Below are 22033 nucleotides of genomic sequence, written 5' to 3'. Positions count from 1 at the left end.
CGCTGTATATCGCTACGCTGTGCCTCACTCTGTGACAGTTGCTGGAACTGTGGATACAGGGATAATGACTCCTGTGCTTTGGTTGCTCCCAGGACTCTGGCATTTCCCAGGTGGCATTTTTGCCACTGCAGGCAGGTGTTCGTAGGGCTGAGCTCCTTCATCCTGAAGGGAGAAAGTTCAGTCTCTACTACCTGCAAATTATAATTTAAATTTTGCTTTCTGTAAACTAAAAGATACTTTTTTTTTTATTAGGATGCTCTTCTAAATACATAAATAGAAGAAGATAGAAGTATTTATTGAGTCATATGTACAAGAAACAGTACAGTGTAAGGGCATATTCCAAATCCCACTGAAATAACTTATAAAACTCTCATTGACTTTAGTAGGCCTTGGACCAGCTATTAATGGAAGATGACATTAGGCAGTGCACCTGCTTAGACTTTAACTATTGTATCTAAGCGGGTGCTCTGCCTTCTTTCTAGTTGGTATTTAAGTTCTGGTGAGCATGTCTTTTGTTGACAAAAGCTTTATTCTTTAAGAGGCTGGTTCATTTTTCAAGTTTGGATGTTGCAAGTATAGATAACAATGATTATTGCTGTTGAGATATATTATTATACTGTCCTACATAGAACTATATAATCAGCCCCTTCGTAAATTGGCATGTTTATTGGCAGTAACAATAATGGGTTGGCAGAGTGCAGAGATGTTATTGAGCAGAGTATTGGTATGCTGGCTTAAAAATCTGGATCTAAGAAACATTGGTGGGGAAGAAGAAGAGTACCCTGAATGGTAATGTTAGCTTTTAGACCAAAGGGAGCAACGGATTATTGCAACTCAGCTGCTGTCATGTATGATAGCGGATCTCTTGGGATTTCTTTAGTGCTTCCTACAGTATTATAAAGAATATATACATTGGACCAGAGTTATTTTCAGTTGTCCCAATCTTAATTTAAGCTGATTTTCTCTGGTCCTTCCTTGATGGGGATGAGCTGTGGTTTGTACTGCACAACCTCAAACTTTCCTGAGCAAGGGGGATGGTATAACATGCTTCAGTGTACTGTAACAGCACTTGTTTGCCTGCTTTTGTGCAGATGGCCCACCTGGAAGTGCTGTGCAGCTCAGCACATGGTCTAGATCTGATCCTTTGACTACTGGCATGAGAAGGGCTGGTAAAAACCTGTGTGTGTTTTTTTTTTTCCTCCTTTCTGTTTATTACTTCCATTGTCTGGGAGCTCTGCAGGGGGTGCACTACTGAAAGCATGGTGCTTCACCTTGTAGTCTCCAACTCTAAACCAATAGTTTAGTACATGATTTAAATGTATTGCCAAATGTAAGTAAATATCAGGTGGTTCCTCCTCTAGACTCTGTCCAGTTGTACAGTACTTAAGAGCCCTGTAATGGACAGCTGCCAACATGTGGACATTGATACCTGTGTGATGAGCTCTCTGCTGAAAATGGAGCTGTTTTCACACTGCTGCTTGCTCCCCTCTGGTCCCTTACAATGCCAGCAGAATGCTGTGCTCGCATAGACATAAGCACTTTAAGGCTTAAAGGGGATTACTTTAAGATTAAATGCAATGAGTCCTTCCTGCTACTTACAAAATAGATCTGGGGAAAAAACCCTGTTGCTTAAAATGCTACCTTCCCCTCTCATGTTCACTGCTGAAGGCCTGAGACCTAATGGTTTGTCTTGGCAGGGTTCCTCCTCCCCTGCTGTTTCTCCCCCTGCAGCTGCTTGTTTTGGAACCCGTGTGGCTGCATGTGTTGTTAAAAACGACAGCTGCTCTGCATCCATTGTAAGCTCCAGCTATTGATTTAGATCCTCCAGTTTTTACGCATTGAAAGAGAAAATGGTTGTTTAAAAAGCATTTGTGTAGGCCCTGGAGTCAACCAGGGCCTGGAGACAGAACGGCCTCAACTTCTCTGCATGGCAGATGTGCCAAAGTGCTGAAAGTGGCTCCCAGTCTCTGGTCCTTGTTTTATTATAACAAACACAAACTAAATAAGCTAGAACAAGAGGAATACTTTTAGAGAGAATACACAGATCTGTTGGATCAGGCAGATTTAAATAAAAACATCTGAAAACAAATCTTTCCCCACTTCCAGTGGGTAAAGATTGGACCTTTCTTCTGACTTGGCTTTTGACTATAGCTGCTACAAAAAGCTGGTGTGGGTTGAAATAACCCCCCATGCTGCTCTCGGGAGCTGTAGGCACCTCTCCTTATTGTTATTTCTTCTGGCCCTGCTGTGGCTGTGCTCCTCTAAGCACATACCCTGCTCCTCTCGGAGATGCACAAGTCTATATTTATGCTGCAAGCTCTGTGCTTGGCACTATCTCTTATCCACTGTGGGGAACAGCCTGCTCCCCATTGCGGAAGGGATCTTGCCGGTATCTGGGTGCAGCTTTTGCTGTGCAGCCTCCATCCTTTCCAGCAGAGTATGGTAGATGTAGCATTTGCACAACAAGCAGGGGAAGCACAATAAATAGTGCTACTGCCCATCGTGTCACTTTACACATGCTTTTTAGCACTTGAGCGTTTATTTAAAAACCTGGAGGGATTTTTTTTTAACATTAATGTCACTTGTTGGACATCACGCCTCTCTGCTTTCCTGTCAAACAGTTAAACACTGAAGACTTCACAGAGCTTTTCACAGGTTGTTATATTTTGTTGATATTCTGGTAGTAAGTGAGGAAGATACGGAATATAAAACCAGGAAGGCTTGGGATCACTCTCAAGGATTTTTGATTCTCAGGAACTGTTTTGGATATGCTCTGCAGAAAGGCAGTGTTTGCTCAGGATGATTTGAATGATGCTTTCCGGGAGCTTTCCCGGGGTTTATCGTGCTTGCTTTATTTAATTTGCTTGTACCATTATGGCCCTGCACCCTTGAAAGTCCCCTGATGATTTGCCTACTGCCTTCAGAGGTGTGGAGTAGGACATGAATGGCTGACATAAAGGGGAACACTAACGCGCTATCTCAACAACTGCAATGCTGTATTTTCTATGACAATCTAACACGGAAATATTTTTTCCATGTAGGTAACTGGGAGGTCAAAGTAGTAATACAGTTATCTCTCCATGCTTTTTCCCCAACCCACACTCCTACCCCCAGGAGTTAGAAAGGCATGTTAGAGCAATTGGAGAATTAAGTAAGTATACTCTAAATCATGGTGCTTGAGGTTTTTAAGTTAAAACCCAGGAATCTGGGGCTCTAGGCTTCGCTACAGATTTTCCATGTAATCTTAACTGAGGTTATTTAACAAAACTCTCTTGCAAATGGAAAATGCTCTGCTCTCAGAGACAGCTGGGAGGAGTTTTTCGGTTGAAATCTATATGGCTGTGCCATTGTAAGGACTGACAGAGGTGCAGCACTTTCAATATATTTGAAAATTTCAGTTGCATACATTAAATATTGATGCTACAAAGAAATGGAAATATATGCTGTTATCACACCAGTAATGGTATTTTGAAATTAATATTGCCAAATCAACTGTATTGTGAATGTTGTTATAGTAGGTTAAATTATGAGTGTGGTAATAAACTGCAAAATACATTTGATTTGTTTTAAATCTGCAAGCAGAATGAAAAAATTGCCAATTTATATCAAAATAAGTGTTCAAGGTATACCTGTTCTTAATTAAGGGAACTATTTGCCACAAAATATTTGTACTGTTTAGAGGTAGAATCGGAGGTCTCACTCTAAAGGTGCCTCTCTCTACATCTGCGTATACCGAGTTTCATTCTAGCATGTATATTGCTTGCCACAGAAATGCAGATGGACCACTACACTTACTCCAAGGATGGGATGAGGTACAGATCAGAAGTAGATTTCACCCCTGGATTAAGGTAGGGACTAAGGAAAGGAACGAACATCTCCAACTACCCATTTCTCCATGCTGAATGTAACTATTTTGTCCTTCAGGAGAGTTGCTGACTTGTCGTGGGATGGGTGTTGTGCATTAGCAACCATATAATTTAGATGGCCTACGTGTGCCCATGATGCGAATCATGTTGCGTCCACGCTGGAATCCTGTTGTGCCTGATAGTTGGGAGTTTATGGTGTGCAGGTTTAGCAGCCGAGGTTATGTGTGCAATATAAGATTCAGACTGCACCTTTGTACAAAGTGTGTTTTGTAGGCATTGCTGAATTCACAGCTGACTCTTACTCTGCGGACATTACGGGGCGGGCATGTTTTGGGGAATTTATAGCATGACAAAGGAAGCTTGTCTCATCTTTGGAAGTTTGGCACTTCAGTGTTAATACTGAAGGGCCAGCTTTTTGGATTTGGGATGGAACACGTGTTTTGTAATTTATTGTGCTCTGAAGTTCAACATATGATCTGTCATATATTCTGTGCCAGTACACTCACTTGGCAGTCTCTGTTTTGAGCTGTAGCACAATATTAGTGAAATGCAGTCAAAGTCTCCTTTGAGAGGCTGCTTGTATATCACTGTATGTACAAACGGCACAATTGGTAACTGTAAAAAGGAATGCAAGAAAGCTAAAAGCGGTTGTATTTTAGAAGATGGTATCTCCCGTGTAGTTAGAGCACTATATTCAATTCCCTCCTTGTTTACCCCATGGATTGCCCCTTACCTGGAACAAGGAAGACTCACAAATAGTTCCTTTTACCCCTTGCTTTCCTAATGAAAGAAATTCATTATGAAAATCTGGTTCTTTGCAGAAGGGAAATTCTACTGGTTTTATTACAAAGATTTATCCTAGCAATGTCAAATAATATCATACATGAATAAAAGATGCATCCAGCTCTTAATAGGAGGACATTTACTGCTCAGAGATTTCCAGTATGGTCTCTTTAGATATGCATTCTCACTGAATGTGGCTTTCATGGGACTTATTTTATTTTTGTGTAGCCCATTGCTTCATTATAACCCTGTGGCTGAGATGTTGCAGTGACTGACATTAGCAGCTTCACCCGCAAGTGATTTCTGGAAAAGTTTGTAAATCTGTGAATGCCTGTGGTTCTGCAACTTGAAGACAAAGTGGCTTCTACTCACGCCGTAGAGAAGCCCCTTTGCAATATGGAGAAAACTATTGAAACCAGGGTTTGACTATCATCCACTTGCAGATTTTCACTAGACCCAAGAAACAGTGTGGCATATGGGTGCTTCAAAAAATAATTAGTATGTATTCAGTTAATGACTTGTCACCCTGGCTTTATTTTGGAAAAAGAAATAAAACCCTTTCATGTACAACTTCTCAGCTCTAGTCAATCAAGTGTTATAAGGAAGCACATTAGAGCTAATGCTATTACAAGATATGTAGTTGCTTAGTTTTTAATTAGGAAAAATATGTTGAATGCAGAAGTACAGTTACGGCTTTTTTTATATAAACCAGCAATTACTGGAAAAAATGTTACTGGTACACAGGACTCTTATTTATAAACATAAATTTCCAGTGATGTCTATTCAAATACAAAGGTATTGACTCTCAGTATCCAGCTTTACGTGACTCTTGCTGTTGTTCTTAATCACAAATCTTCAACTGGCATGAGATAAAGTTTCATACAGTAAGTATCTGGCAAAAATTATGAGAAGGCTAATGGGCATTTTGTCATTTTTGCTTATGTTTCATTTGGGACAGAAATTCTTACAAGCAAATGGAACACGAAACCTTGGCATATAACTTGATAGTTACTTGGTTGAATTGAAGACTTCACTTGATAGTCTTGTGTTGGTATTGTAGGCAGATATTAACTTGTTTTGGCGATGTTTTGAGGGGTCCATGCTGGAAATTTCTGGGAGAGGGGTGTTGGGAGGATGTGAGAAACAGAAACTGAACAAACAGTACCAGGAAGCTACTGAAGGGTAAGCCGATCAAGATGTACACACTACTAGTGCAACAGGTTTTTTTCCAAATGGCAATAAAGATGTCAGAAAATTGCAGACTCTAGAAAAATATACAGATGTGTGCCTATGGTGCTGGCTAATAGCCAAACACTTAGAATAGTGTGTTAGATACACCCCCTGCCTCCTTGCCCCCAGCCATCCCCTTTTCAATGAATTGCTGAAGAGACTATCTTTTAACTATAGTGTGTCTGTGAGAGACAGGCACTTTCCACTGTGGAAGAAAAAGAATTAGTTCACTGCCTCTGGAAAGCTGATACTCTGCAGCTTAAGTCTAAGTTGTCTTAATGGGTTTTATACCGCTAGATAGCAGGCATTCTGCTCTATGACAACTCTACTTTTGAAACTCGCTGAACATATCTAATGGAAATGGATGTAAAGTGTAGTGATTGTTAAACTGTGACGCTGGGAGACAGCACCCTTGAGGTAAAATCCTCCAAATGAACTGCAACTGAAGAATAGTTGCAGGGTAAGGAAATTTGTCATATAACCACTAGGATCCTACATTGCTCCTGACTGGCAGAAGACAAGATAAAAACAGTTTGTAGTTACCTACAATCAGAAATGGAATTTCCCAGCTTGGGAGTGAATCTAAAGTCCTTTTTGTGTGTGTGTTTTATCTTTGTAAACATCTGAGTATACTGACGTGCAAAGCAGCCTATTAAAAGGTCAAGTTAAATACCTACAGCCCTTGTAGTAAACAGTGACAAGCCCTTTCTTACAATTTCTAATCTATTTTTTTTCTTAAGAGAAGATGACAGTGCCTTCGCTTCATTTACCTGCTGTTTGAGAACTTCAAACATATCCTAGATTCTTCCTGACCTTATCCCAATGTTGTCCTTCACTTTATGATGCATTATTTAAAGTTTGATAAGGTGTGAATTTGAGCAGTCTAAAACCCTAAACAGGGACAATTTTGAGTATCCAAGTTTATGATAAGCTTAGTTGGGTGACAAGCTGGGCTTATGCACTTGAGCCGCGCTACTTGGTAAATGTGGCTTCACAGGGAGCTTGGGACTGTGTGCTTTGCTCAGTGGCTCTTTTTAGAACAGAGCAGGAACTTCACCAGCCTCAAAATTAACAACTCATAAATTGTCATGTTACATGTGTCACCTTAGAGCATGCTCTAAATATGGAAATCTACATGAAAACAGTTCTGTATTTCAGTAGGTTTACTAGTGAACTCTGGTATAAAGACCCTTTTATTAAAAACCTTTCCTTTAGACATCAGATGCTCTGAAATCTGTAAAGCTGAAGTTGGATTTAGGTGTCTCTGTTCTGTATGGAAGTGTAATTCATTATGTTACTGGGAAGATGAAGGAGGACGTCTAGGGTTTTTTTATGCGTCTTTTGAGAGTTTTGCAGTCATCATAGTATTCAGAGGACTTGCATGACACTGGGAGTTCAGGGCTGCTGTCTCTGAGTTACCACCATGATAACTAACTGCATGAGACATTTTAGTATGTAGAGTCCTTTGTAACGCAGTCCCTTTAGAAAACCATAGATCAGACTCCTAACTGTATTGTTCCATGGTTTGAATATAAATATATGCATATATATATGTTTCATACCTTCTGAGATTTTGCTCTGTATTTCTAGAATATTCTTCACTGAAGTGCATCATGGTGACCTAAGAGCATTTCTGTAGAGCCAGTTTTTGGCTGAAAGGATCTTTGTGTCCTTCAGATTGTGGTTATAGAACAGTCCCTTTTCTTTTAAATTTTTGGTGTCTATTTTTTTTTTTTTTTTTTTGCATTTGAGAAGAGGTCTAAGAAATTGGGTTCTTTATCTCAAATTGAAACTGTCCTGGATGAAATCTCAACACTTATATGCTCTACATACTTTAATACATTTCTGACTATGAAATAAAATGCATCTTCTCAACAAAATAGTTTCTTTTTTTAATGCTGTTTCACTCTGCAAAGCATCTTCTGCAATATGTTTAACTTCCCCGTAGCAATTCAGCTCAGTTAATATACTACAAGGTAGAACTTGTATTAAATCTGTGAAATGGCTGCTCACCCTAAAATAATATCTCTAAAGAAACTCTGCTAAAATCTGTTAACATATCCTAATAAAACTATGTCATGGCTTTAGAAATGTTTAAAGAAATGCTATGGAACTGTAATGCATTTAGCAGAATTTATTTTATCATAGAGTCATTTAGGTTGGAAAAGACCTTTAAGATCATCAGGTCCAACCATTAACCTAACACTGCCAAGTCCACCACCAAACCATGTCCCTTAGCGCCACATCTACCAGTCTTTTAAATACCTCCAGGGATGAGGACTCCACCACTTCCCTGGGCAGCCCGTTCCAATTCTTAACAAACCTTTCAGTGACAAAATTTTCCCTAACATCCAATCTAAACCTCCTCTGGTGCAAATTCAGACCATTTCTTCTTGTCCTATTGCTTGTTGCTTGGGAGAAGAGACCAACACCCACCTCACTACACCCTCCTTTCAGGCAGTTGTAGGGAGCAATAAGGTCTCTTCTCATCCTCCTTTTCTCCAGACTAAACCCCAGTTCTCTCAGCCGCTCCTCATCAGATTTGTGCTCCAGGTCCCCCACCAACTTTGTTGCCCTTCTCTGGATACGCTCCAGTAACTCAATGTCTGTCTTGTCGTAAGGGGCCCAAAACTGAACACAGTATTTGAGGTGCAGCCTCACCAGTGCCAAGGACAGGGCAAGGATGGCTTCCCTGGTCCTGCTGGCCATGCTATTTCTGATACAAGCCAGGATGCTCTTGGCCTTCTTGACCACACGGACTCACTGCCAGCTCATATTTAGATGGCCAACACCCCCACATCCTTTTCTGCCAGGCAGCTTTCCAGCCACTCCTCCCCAAGGCTGTAGCATTGCATAGGGTGGTTGTGACCCAAGTGCAGTACCTGGTAGTTTTAGCAAGGTATGAGGACAGTTGTTTTCAAGCTGTAGCTGTGAGAGGGACAGCTTGAGGAGAGCCTTCCTTGTGAACTTGGCGCTACGCCAGCAGAACAGAACTTCTTCTAGACCTCTTTCAAAGTGGAACTGTCCCCTCCAGGGCTGCTATCACTGTCCTGTCATGTGCCCAGCAATACATGCCTCTGCCTCTTGCTCTCCCACGCTACCAGATAGGCAGAAGTTAAGTACAGGCTTGCTCTTGTTGTGGTGTTCCCCAAGCAGTGTGTTCTAGTGCAGTGGCTAGAGCAGATGGGCTGCAGTGCCATAGTTTTGGGAACTGCTGCTTCCATGGAAATGGCACATCTTTTGTGCTCTTGCTCTGAGGAGTCTGCTTCATGAGACATGATTAAAAGAATGAAAGAATGTGCTTACTTAAAAGCATAGACTTGCAGTACTAAAGCTGTACATAAATAAAACAATAAAAGACATTAAGATTATATTTACTAAGTATTCCTCTTAGCTTATAAGGCTGTTGTGTCTTGGGGAAATATTAGAATCGTGTCCTTCCTGCTCCCGTTGTGAAACATGCCTAACAAGAGGTATATACAAAAGTCTCACTGGATGATCTGCTGGTCTTTAGCCCGTGATATAAAGGCTTCACTACTTTCTTTGTCTGCCTCTCATTCCTGTGGCTGGGTGCTGGAACATGGATTGTTATTGCTGGGAATTAACTTGCTTTCTTCTCCTTCTCAAAGCTTTTGAAATATGTATGCCTTAATTGGTGTGGTTTCTGCTTCAGCTTCGCAGGATTTTTTTGCCTATTTATTTTAGGCATTTTTAGATATGGCAGTAAAATTTTTACAGATTTTGTGTTATAGCCATCATTAATCACACATATTTCTTAGGCATTGTTGACATGTGTTTATTTTCTGCAATATGTATGTTTAAATCACATCCTGGATTCTCAGTTAATGATGAGGGAAAAAAAAACCCCTCCATTTTAGGGAACTCTCAGGGGACTTGTAGGATGGCAACACATTATAGCAACAAGAATGGGCTCCCTACATCAAGCTGAAGACTTAGAATGAGAAAGAAGGGATGGGTAATAATTAGTTGACCAAAAATTGTGTGGGACTAATGTTTTCATGGAGCTGCATGTAAAATAATGCGGAAATTAACTTAGTCCTAAGACTGCTGGGGCATGGAGGAACAGCAACAGCATGGCTTCCAGGTTTGCTGTCTCCCATTGCACTGAACCCTTGCAGTGGAAAGCCAGACTAGCTGAGCTAGATACCAGACTTTTCTTGCAAATAATGCAAAGGATGGTGTTTATCCATACTTTGGTGAGAATGGACAAGATTATGTGTATGATCATCTTCTTAAGTTTGGAAAGTCTGATTGTTTGACAGTAGTGTGATGTTCTAGCATCAGTAATGATAAGCAACTGGCTTACACTTGCACAAACTTTTACTGGCTCCTATTTGAATATGGAAGAATTTATCTAAATTTTCAGTAGCACTGTTTACCAGGTCATCATGAATAAAGAAATAGTATTTTTACCGTCACCTTGGCTTCGCTGAAATGTTGGCTAAATAGAAAATGCCTGATCTTTTCCTCATTTGGCTTTTCTGTGATTCATTTATTTAGCTGTGGCTGCTATATTTTTTTAATAGCTGCCTGTTGCAAAATTCTTTATGTGCAGCATCTGTAAGACTTGCTGTTGTCATAATTAGTATGAGACAATGCAGAAAATTGTTGACCAGACTTAAGATAATTTTATAAACATCTTATGATAGCTGAATTATCAACATCTCTTTCCTTACAGATAAAACTTTGGGTTTAGTTAGTATCACTTAATCCAAGTAAGAATGTAAAGACAAAGGGAAGTAATGGGTGAATATTCATGTTTTATTTAAAAATCGCATGCATTTTATATGTTTTCTGCATATAAAACTAGATGATGGAGAAAAGAAAGAAGATGCCTTTTCTTTTTCAACATCATAAAGACTGAATCATATAGAAATTTTTCAAAAAAATGGTATCTCTTAGTTTTAGTTAGCACCTGTTGTATTCTAGAAACCTTCCAGGCACAGAGAGGGCACTCACGACTCCTTCACTGGAAATTTTATAATCCCAGAGTACAAGAACAGGCAAAAATTAAGGAATTAACCTGGCAGAATGATCTTTTTGCCTGTTGCTCAACCTCACGTGAGAGAACACAGAAGAATATAAACTTGGAGGTCTACTTTCATTTTATTGCTAAAAGGCTTAAAAATTTTCTGGAGAGTGTTGCAAAGCGTTTATTCACTGTTCTGGCTCAGGAATGAAACTTCAGTGTTGGAGCCTTGTGAGAAAAAGGAGTGATGCTTGTTGAGCATGTTTGGTTTTTTTATCTTCTTCTTCCAAGGACACTGTTGGTTCATTCAACCTCCATCTGTGAACCACTTGGCATGGGGTGTTTCCATTAATGTAGACTTGAGAGGAGGGAAAAGACAGATTTGGTCCTCCTACATACTGTGACATGTTTTGCCCTAAGGCAATATTCCCACCCCCCGCCCCAGGCGCTATGTGAAAGAATGAAAGGCAAGATGTTGGTGTGTTTGCAGCAGCGGAGGTGGTGATAGTTGAGTTGGTGGTGTAGTTATCAACACATACCTCTAAGTATCTGCTGATCCTAAAATGTGTTGTTCACCTGCAAAGCTATCACTGGTGGGCAAGTCTGTAAGTGCATCTGCAGCTTGCCGTTCAGTAGGAGGAACATGTGAGCACAAATGGACGGTGTTCCCAAAGTGAGTTTAACAATCACATGGCCATCTGCTTAACCACACAAGTGAATTTTCAACTGTTGCAGTAAAATAACCAATTATCATTATTTTAAACAACAGACAGTATTATTTTTGTTCTCTGTTTTCTTCCAAACAAAATATTTTGTGACTATTTGAATTACACATATGAAATATTTTTCGGTAACCTGCAAAAACCAAAAGTTCTATTAGAAAAAAAAAATAAACTAGCTGCAAGGAACTACAATAACTCCTGACTAAATGCAGACATCCTGAAATTAAAAAGGAAATAAAAAACCCCAAACAAATCTATTGGAGATATCTAGAGCGCTGTAAATAATCTCAGACAAATACAGCTATAATAGAATAAATTTATCCTTACTTAATCCACTTATCCATACTTATTCACATAACAAATAGAGTTCAGAAACTCATATTTAATTTGTAGCTTATGGAATGACTACGTATGAAAAGGCTGCTAAATTTGCTTATATAAAAAACTCCAATATTTCATACATTTTCATAAGAAGTAACAAATAGTATTGTCCTCCCTATTTTCTTTTAGTTTAAAGCAAGCAAAATTATTTTCAGATTCATTCCTATTTAAAGTTTTGCAGAAATACAGATCTTCAAACTGAATTACAATTTCTGTTTAAACCGTGGGATAAAGAATCAAATTTTTATACATGCCGAATGGATTTCATAGACAAATATTACTGTTTAGGCTAAATGCCATTGTAGCATCACATTTTAACCAGCTGGAAAAATGCCACTTTCCCAGGACAGCATATTTTATGCAACCCAGCTGAGCTGTAGCACACTGCACACGTTTACCTGCCCGTGTCAGACTACTGTTTCAATGTGGTAGAGTGTAGTTTCTTTTCTGATTAACTGGCTACAGATTACCTCAAGAAGAGGGATGAAGTAAGTTTCAGAGAAAATTAACACCACTGCTTTCAGGTCCTGGTATTCAATCAGATAATTACTGATGTTTGTCATTAAAACTGGGAGAATGTATGATCCCTTTGACTCTGGTTTTTGTATTTTTATTTATCACTTAGATTGATATGTCAGATATCTGCAAATGGTATTGTGCTAATAATTAATTAAAACATAAAGAAACCAGCCATGGCTTTGTAGCCTTTTCAGTAAAACCAATTGTTTATTCCAGCTGTGTTCTCCAGAGCAGTCTTTCAAAATTAGTATTGGAATTATTTTTTTTTTTATTCCAGATTGTCATATATTTAATTGTCTTTCATTAGTCCTTGTTTCTGTTCTTTTATTTTCCCTTTCTCTTGGTTTCAATTATTTTTCATGTCAGTACTTTCTGTTTTCGAAATTGTTTAATGCAGGCTAAATTATCCAAATCATATAAAGATTTAGAACTTCAAATTAAACCCCATAATTTATCCATTGTGAATTTTTGCCATATTACTTAAAATGTGTGAACAGGAAGAATCACAGATGTATGAAATCACACATTTCAGTTCTGGTTTCTTTAATATATAGCTACTGGAAATAGGAGTATCAGTATATATAGCGTACAGATTGGAGTGATGTATACATTGGCTTCCTTGGGGACTGATCAGACTCTGGATCAAGAAAGGCTGACCCATCAATAATATGCTTTTTTTTTTTTTTTGGTATGGCTTTTCAGCTAAACTCAATCTCTTAGAAATGTACTGGAAAATAGAAGAGATCAGCAGATATCACATGAATGAGGGTTGTGGAAAATATCTTTCCAGTAATCTTGACAGCCTCACTGCATATGAGGTTTATCAGGGTGAGGTATCTAAAAGTCAGCATTGCATAGCAACATTCATTTGGATTTTGACATACAAGTAGTGGGCTACATCAGCACTGAAGTTTGGGATTCATCTGCTCTACCTATGGTAGCTGAAAGTTAGATACCTACATCCATGTTAATTTTCCTGTGTCTCTTGCTTCATGTTGGGAAGAAATAGGCAATTCTCCATGGCTGATTCCATCCTAGGATATAAGCATCTGATACCAGCTGAGTGAGACACAGCAGTAATCTCCCATTCCTAAGTTTTTGGATGCTTAACTGAAGCCCCTGTGAGCTGTCAAAGGAGAAGACAGGCAGTCTTTTCTAAAACGTTAGACCTCTGTAAGACAGCTTGCACGTGGCACCCAAGTGCAAGAGTATTTGCTTCAGTTTTGAATGTGATGTGGTAAGGAGTACATGCAAGACAAAGAGTACGTGCTTACTGGTTTATGTAGAAAGTCAAAAGAATTTACAGCTGGAATCTAAAAGTTAAGAGAAAACTAAGCTTCTGCATTGTCATCTGGGAAGGCCCATGTTTTTCACCTTGTGTTTGGTTTTGGCTACTGTGCTTCACATGTGTGTAGGGAGAAAGTATCTTGCCTTGATGCTGCTGCTGTGCTTCTTCCTTCAGCTTTTGTCACCTCTGACCTTCTGCAAGTAAACAAGTAACCACTTTTTATCATGTGTATTATGCTTCTAGTGCTTCTTTCTTTTCCTGAGCTGCTAACATTTCAGTCTGTGTGCTATCATACACAAAAAAACCTGGGAGGCATCGAATAAAGCAGTCTGCAGACTCTCAATTTATTGCAAACATACAGGGTCTGATTCTGACATCCTCTTTATGTAGTTCCTCCACTACACTGACTGTCCTCTCAAATAAATAAAGCACTGAGAAATTATTGAAAATGAAAGAATCTGGCCCATCATGACTCAGCGTGATTAGTCAGTTAAAATAATTAGTAGGTAGCTTACAGGAGATGTAAAGAGAAATTTTATGGCATGTCTTGTTAGAATGACTAAGATGGGAACACATGAAGCAGTGTGGGACTCTACTGATGTGTAGAGATAAGATACTTTGAGCTTCCCTACCACAAATGTATACATGTACCCATACTTTGCTAACTTGTATGGATTACTTGAGGGCTTATGTTTGTGCACACAAGCGCCAATACTTGTAAAATACAGGCACGCAATTGAGACTAGAAAAATTTGCATACACGTGCTTTTGAGGCCAGTAGAAATGGGAATTTATGGCATGAACTATTGATTTCCAGGGTGTCTATCTCCTGTTGTTGGCCACTGCTGCTGTTTAAGGGGCTCTGATGATCCTGAGTCACTTTTGATATTCACTAGCCACAGCTGCTGTTGCAGAGCATGGGTTTGTTGCTCAGACAACTTACTTTAGGCTTTCTCATGGGTTGGGAGTGTAGAACTCGTAGTAGAGATCTGCAAGTATATGGCAATACAAATAGCTGAGCTGCTCAAATCCCAAGCATTTCATTATTCTGCTGCTTTGTGTCATACTAACATTGGCTATTAATAGTCTATTATGCACTTAATGGGCACCTCTTAATTGGGTCATTTCTGTGTTCAGATGCTGAGCACATGGTCAAGTGCTAATCATTGCTATGACTGTGGGTTCAGATTGTATAACTTTGAACATCATGTTTGGAAGTTTTCTGAGTTGCAAGTTGTCATCATGCAAAATTGTTTCTGCCTCATACAGGTCAAATGATAGCCATGTCATAAATCATATTCATTCCACAAGTGGAGTTGAGTTGCTTATGTAGTTGGTTGCTAATCTGTGAGTGAATGGAGGAGGTGACAAAGAGGCAGCAGAGACCAAACCAAAGGTTTATTACAGTAAGCTTTCAGCTGTATCAACAACAGATCACAGCTGAGACTAACATGCTTTTCAGTGCTGCAAAGCTGATGTGTGCTAGGAGAGTTCTGCTGATCTTTGCTTGATCTCCCTTGGCCTCTCTCTGCCCTTACGGCACTGTGTAGGCTATGGAAAGCATTCTGAAACCCAGGTTTCAAGTGGTGTAAATTTGTTTTACTATTTTGACCTCAGCCAAACTACAGAGAATCGAACCAACAGTTGGAACTATCTGGATCCTTAACTGCTACAATTTGACATGTATAGGTAAGTTTAATAGAGAAAAACTCAGCCTGGTTCCAAGTGTTCATATAGGCCCATAAGCCTGTGCATGCAGGTATGCACGCAAGCATGGAATGATTTTGAGTGGGTACATACTTCCTGTTTATTCACAAAGCAAGCAAATTTAGCTTTATTGAGAGAGCTTATTACTTTCTCTTATTGCTGTAGTCATGTTCTAAGTGATGGCAGATGAGGGCTGATTTCCTAATGTGCAGTTTGACTTAGTTAAGCTTACTTTTCAGAGCTAATTCATCTATTAGTGGCAAATTGAATTTTTCCTGCTTTGACATGCTTCAAAATACATTTTCATACACTCCCCCGTAGCTGAAGATAAAGACACGCAGAAAAAGAGAATTGAGATGGAAAGCATTTACCTTCTTTCTCTTTGTTACTGGCTGCAAGATAGGATCCTACAGCAAGCTGTCTCATCATCAGAACATTTGTTTCCCATTGAGATTTCTATTGACCTCCACCAAAGCTTTGTTTATGGTGAAAGCAATGAGCTTTCAGCACATTGTTTGGTTCCATCATATGGGACAGGTCCTGCAAACACAGAAGATTGCTCAGGTCTGAGACCTGAGCAGGAAAGGCATTAATGCCAGCACACTGCCAAAAGCTAAAAGCAATGGGATAGTTTATGCTCTGGAAGGATCCCATTTTGTGAATTTACTGCATGGGCTCCCTGTTTATTTTGTTTCCTTTCTTGTGGTGTTGTACCGTTCTATTTCTCTGTCCTGCTTCTCGCAGTCATATTCCTTTGTGAGGCTCAGACTAACTGCTGTCAGAGGTCTTTCTGCAGCTTATTTATATTCAATTAGGAGCAGGTTTCGAGTGAGGTTGTATGGTCCAATGGTAGAAAACAGACACTGACAAAGATTGCTGTTTTGTTGTAAGCCTCAGGGTTGAGAAGGGTTAGATTCTGACTGACCTGGTTTCATGCAGCCCCATTGACTTTGTTGTATGGTTTGTAGCACTTCAAGCTTTTATTATCTTTGTATGATGTCAGTTTGCTTTACAGGCAAAATATTTGGAAATCCCAGGCCCAGATTCTGGATCTAGAGGTTTTGGCTAAAATGAGCTTCAGAGGCAGTGAGCAGAGGTCTTATTGACCCTATTAGCTGTTGATTCAAGCCTTTTTTTCCCCCCGTCCCTTGAATCAAATCTGCCCCTCATTCTCCTCATTCAACTGCGTGCTCTCTCTAGTACCCGTCCAAAAGGCACTGCTGGTGTAAGGGAAAGGTGAAACTGTCAATGGGGTGATGGGAAGGCTGCAGGCTGTTGGAAAATATGAAGACATAAATGTTCTGCTTTGGAAAGCAGCCAGAGGAAATGGAGGCAGGAGGTTTACAGGCTGTTCTCCAGTTACTGTGGTGTTTTCTCCAGGGAGATCAGTAATTGGTGCTAATATATCCCAACCCTCAAGTGGTAGTGCCCCAGTGGCCATGACTGCTCTCTTGAGCAGATGCAGGCAGAGTTGAGGCTTAGCTGACCCATGGCACCCACTCAGCCACTCTGTGTGTGGTGAGGCTATGGAGAAAGATGTAACATCGAGCAGGCTTTCTGCCTTCCTCTGTGTGCAGTGTTGTCTCTTTCATCAAACCCATCCCCAAGGAAGCCTTTGCTACGTTCATGCATCTCCCATTGGGCAGTTATCGTAACCCTGAGAGCTCTGGCAGCCCATGGGGGGCTGCCCAGGTGCCTGTGCTGAGCTGCATGACACAGGTGGTTTCCAGAGGGAAATACTGTGGAAGCTTTATGCTTCCTGTGCTTTATGAAGATTATTGCGGAGGGTAATTTGTGGCTTTAATTGGCGAAAGGAGTTCCAGGGACTGTGAGGAGGTGGCAAAACTGTGGTCCCCACAGGACTCCCGAGGGACTTGGGAGCTTGGGAGCAGTCAGTGTGGTTTCTGTACATAATGTGTCAAGAAACCTTTCACAAATAATAAAATTAGTAGACAACAAGTGAATCTGATGTACTGGAAAAGTGCCACTGTGGCTTTTTCAAGGGGACATAATGTCTCACAAATGGCCTGGCTTTCTCTGGAAGAAAAAAAAAGAGTAGTCAGTGAATCAGATCATGAGCTAGATAAAATTATTGAACACACAAGAAGCTATTAAAGAAATTAAACTGTCATGTGGGAAACCTTCTCGTGGATTAATAACTTGTTAGTACGGAAGGATTGCTTTGTACTACTTCTGAGTTTATGGTTTTCTGCTGTCCATTTTTCTCCACCAATGGCTAGAGTTAGATACTGGGGTGAATGGGCTAGATTTTTGTATCCAATGTAATACACATTCTTATGATTCTGGTATCTGCAACATTTGAAATCTTGTCTTATTTTCACCAAAATGTGATACTTTAACTTCTGGAAATATTTTCTCCTCAACTAAAATAAAGTATTTGTCTGGTGGAGAGAAAAAGCTGATTTACGGTCTTAAATTGAGCGTGATAGGTATAGAAATCTTAACTTGTCTCTCAGTAAGAGAGGGCTCCTTAATAAAAGTTAAGAAATGAAACAACTTACTGTAGAAACTGAGAATACACCAGCAATAGTAATTAATATCATGTCAGTTGGAACATGACATTGAAGTAGAAATAATTTAAGATTAAGACATGTCGGGTACTGCTAATGATTTTAATTTACTGGCAAATTTTTTTACAAGCATCATTGTAATTTTTTTGAGGGTAATTTTAAAGAATCTAATGATCTAAATGGTTTGCAATTCTGAGGTTTAGCCTACATTACCACTGCTATTTGAAGAGCTTCTCAAAGACATTGTCAGGTCTGGTTTGAATGTTATTTTAGTACAAGAATAATTTCTAATCCCTATTGTTAAGAAATAACTTTTGTATTTTTAAAAGCCTTGTTAAAGATTTTAAAATAGGCTAGGAGGTCATCTAAGCTTTCTTTTTTACCCCCAGAGAGGTTGTAATAACCTCTAACCTAACTGAAGAGACTAATGAATTAAAAGGATAACAGCTGAATGTGCCATGTGGGTGGATGCCTGGTGCTTCTGCTGGTGGTAATCCCTGCAGGGACTAATTTATTTTGATAGTGGCAGCTAGCTAAGGAAGCTGACTTTGACTAGAATTAACTTTTGCTTTGCTTTAATGTATCCTGTCAAATGTTAAAATGGAGTCTGAGCAGTATTAACAGGACATTGCTAACACAAAAGCTCTGCCAGCAGTATAATTGTTGATTAAATTCCATGGTATTTGCAATGTGAAATATAAGACAACCTTAAAGCTGACTGTACTAAACTTACTGCTGTGTATTTACTGAGCAGATTGAGGTCTCTTCCCTCAGTATGAGCTGGTATAACTGATTTTGACTGGGGTTCAATTTACTTGGGCGGTTCTGCTTTGTTAGGAGCACTGTTTCGAGGACAGGTTGTGGAGGTGGATGCACAAGTAGAGCCTGAAGTGCTGTGAAAATCCACCTAGACTTAGTGAGCATTTTAAACCTAGTGCTGAGATCCGGTTGTCCTTGTACTGTGTGAGATATGAGGCAGTGTTTCCTCTGCCCCTCTGATGGTATACCTGGAAAGGACCAGTCCCACAAACATGCAGTTTTAAGGCCACAAGCCAACAAACTTCGCTTGCATAAGAGGGGTTATGCAGTCTCTTTTAAAACAAAAATTCACATGTTTGTGATAAACATCCTATCTTACTTAGATTTGGGAATACGTCGGTAACATTAGTACCTCTGCACTGGAGCTACATTAGATGTAGACCAGGGCATCTAAGGGGATCTCATCAGTACTGACTGATGCAGGACATATGGCAGGTCACAGGAGGAACTTCTGAAATGAAAGATGTCAGCCTGTATGAAGAGTAGACACTCACCCTGAACTCCAAGAAAAATAGTTTTAATCAGACAAATGAAACTTTTTCTATATAAGCTTCAATTTATTGCTGACATTTCTATTGCAGTTCAGGTTTTCAAGTCCTACTATCTTGGATACATGTATTAGCTTTTCCACAGCAGCAGAGCAAACCCTTAGGGCTGAAGGCAGCTTGCATGGAGAGGTGACATATTTCTTCTCTTCTGATAATATGGCAGTGCAACATTTCTTAATATATACTGGAAAACTTAATGCCTGCTATTGAATACAACAGAGGTAGCTGGAATTGTTCACTCTTCTGCTTCCTTCTTTCTCAAAATATGGGGAAGAACCTGATCTAGAGGGATTATATTTTATCCGTGGATTCATTTTCTTTTTTTCAGTTCATAAAATAACAATGACAGTAGTTGACGATTGTATGAGGTAAACGTTAGGATCATTGTTGGATTATTGAGGGAAGTATTTTATGGGGATAATTTCACATATGTCAAACTTCCTGTGGCTCTTGTGGCCCCTGTGGGCAGATTAGAAGTCCCTTTCATAAAATGTCAGTGACTTTGAAATATTAAAAACTAGGAAATATGAGTTACTGCCTTTCAAGTGTTGTGATGGTCATCTATTTATGAAAAATGAGAATGGGTATAAAAGGGGAACACTTTCATATAACGGCAACCAAGGACATCGCTTGTCTAAATGTCAGTGTTAAGCAGGGTCTGCTCTCTGCTCCTTCCACCAGGTAAATCAGTGCAATGGGTCAGTGGGTTGCCAGGGAGGGAGGCACAGCTCCTGCTCCGCTTGCCCCAAGTGTGGGGTCGCAGAGAGCTCCAGCTCAGATGGAGTCTGGAGGAGCACTTAAGGCAGGAGTGTGTGTCTTAGGGGGTGAGCTTTTTGCAGGGGGCAAGTGTAAGGCTTGAAGCAGATCTCTCTGTGTATTCAAGCTGTACTATGGCATAGGGGCACACAGGCCTTTGAAATAAGGGTAGAATCAGAGCAAAAACCTTTAAGGTGTCAGTAGTTGACCTAGAGATGAAAATGGCTTCTCTGGTTTTCTTACACTAGCTCTTTTCTCAAAGCAAAACTGGAAAGGCCTTGCTGACTGGATCCTCTTTCTGAGGTTGCTACTGGATGCAGGTATAAATGAAGCATGTGAATAGTGCATCACCCTGATGTGCAAAACGACTGGAGAGCGCAAGCCTCACTAAGCCATAGGGATGATCAGTTTGTGCAGGTTGGTTTAGTGCTTTGTTGCTTTGCAGATACTGAAATTTCAGATTTTAGACCTTCCCTTTATATTTTCACAATCTGTTTTTTAACAACACAAATAGCTGTTTTTATCAATTACACATACCTCTTTTCTCTGTGTATCTTGTGGTGCTAGTTCTTTAAACACTGAACACAAAACTACTGTCTTTCCTTGTCTCTTGCAATGCTGTGACTTAACAATTTGGTGAAATATCTACACTTAGAATATAATAACCTTTTGTCCTAAACCAAACCACTTTTGTCCCATTTTATTTAATCTCTAGGGCAGCTGTTCTGGTGAGAGCCCTCCTCACAGTGCTAATAGCACAAATGTCTGCTTGCAAGAGTTGTTGCCCCATATTCTCCCATAATATTAGCTGGCAGGCAATAACTACTGTAGCTATCTTGTGAGCGCTGTGGTGACAAAGATAAACCTCAGGCTAATTTTCTGCACAAAATCAGTCAGCTTGAGCAAGTCTTCTTGTTTAAAAATTAGATAACGATGATCTTGTCTGTAACATTTTAAATTATGTAGTAAATAAAGAGCTGGATGCTTTCTCATATAGTTAGCTCTTAATTGTCATCTCCAGTGGCAGTGATGGGATATGTCAATGTTTATGATGGATATAGAGGTGGTTCAAAAATTTCTTTGGGCAACAGTCTGGAAAATCTACATTTGCTTATGCTGTGGAGAATAACATCTGTTTTTCTCTGTCTTTCTTGACAATAGGCACCAACTATATTTTATCATGACATAAATTTCCCAGGGAGACAGTAGGTATTGATCCATAAATTACAAACTTTTTGTGTGTGTGTGTCTTCAGAATAAGAGGTTTTCTATATTAAAAATAAGAAGCTGTGCTTGGAGGAAGGCGACAGCCAGGTAGACAGGATCCACCATAGCCAGATGAGAGGCTTTGAGCTGGTCTCACTGCACTTTTGACTTGTGCCCAGATGGTTTAAATTTGCAATTGTGTGTGCTTCTTGGTATTTGTGCACTGTTGAATGAATGTGAAGGAGGGTGCAGGACACCTTTCTCTTCTGTACTGCTGAGATTGGCCTGCTTTCAGGAGCCCGTGTGTCCACTCGTATGTCAACAGCAGAGCTTATCAGTCAACTCAGAAATAACCATCTCAGCAAGTAAATCACAAGTCAGACCTTAAAATGTTATTCTAGTGATGCTGTTTACCTTTGAGGAAAGCATAGAGGTGCTTCATTCAAAACATTGCTCTGGAAGCGAAGGCAAAATCTGTATGTTTGATATGATAAATATTCTTCTTGGACTTATCATTTCCAGTGAATTCAGTGAAAAAACAGTTCTGTATAGCTTTGATCCTGCAAAGGACATACCCATGTGATGGATATGATGTATCCATTATACTGCATGCTAACATATCGGACTACAGCCTTAAATCATCACCTCAAAATGTCACTCCTATTGCAGGAGGAGCAAGTACAAGCA

Source organism: Egretta garzetta, unplaced genomic scaffold (genome assembly GCF_000687185.1).
Source record: "Egretta garzetta isolate BGI_Z169 unplaced genomic scaffold, ASM68718v1 scaffold11, whole genome shotgun sequence".
Lineage (NCBI taxonomy): Eukaryota > Metazoa > Chordata > Aves > Pelecaniformes > Ardeidae > Egretta > Egretta garzetta.
Note: the sequence above shows the minus strand (reverse complement) of the source record.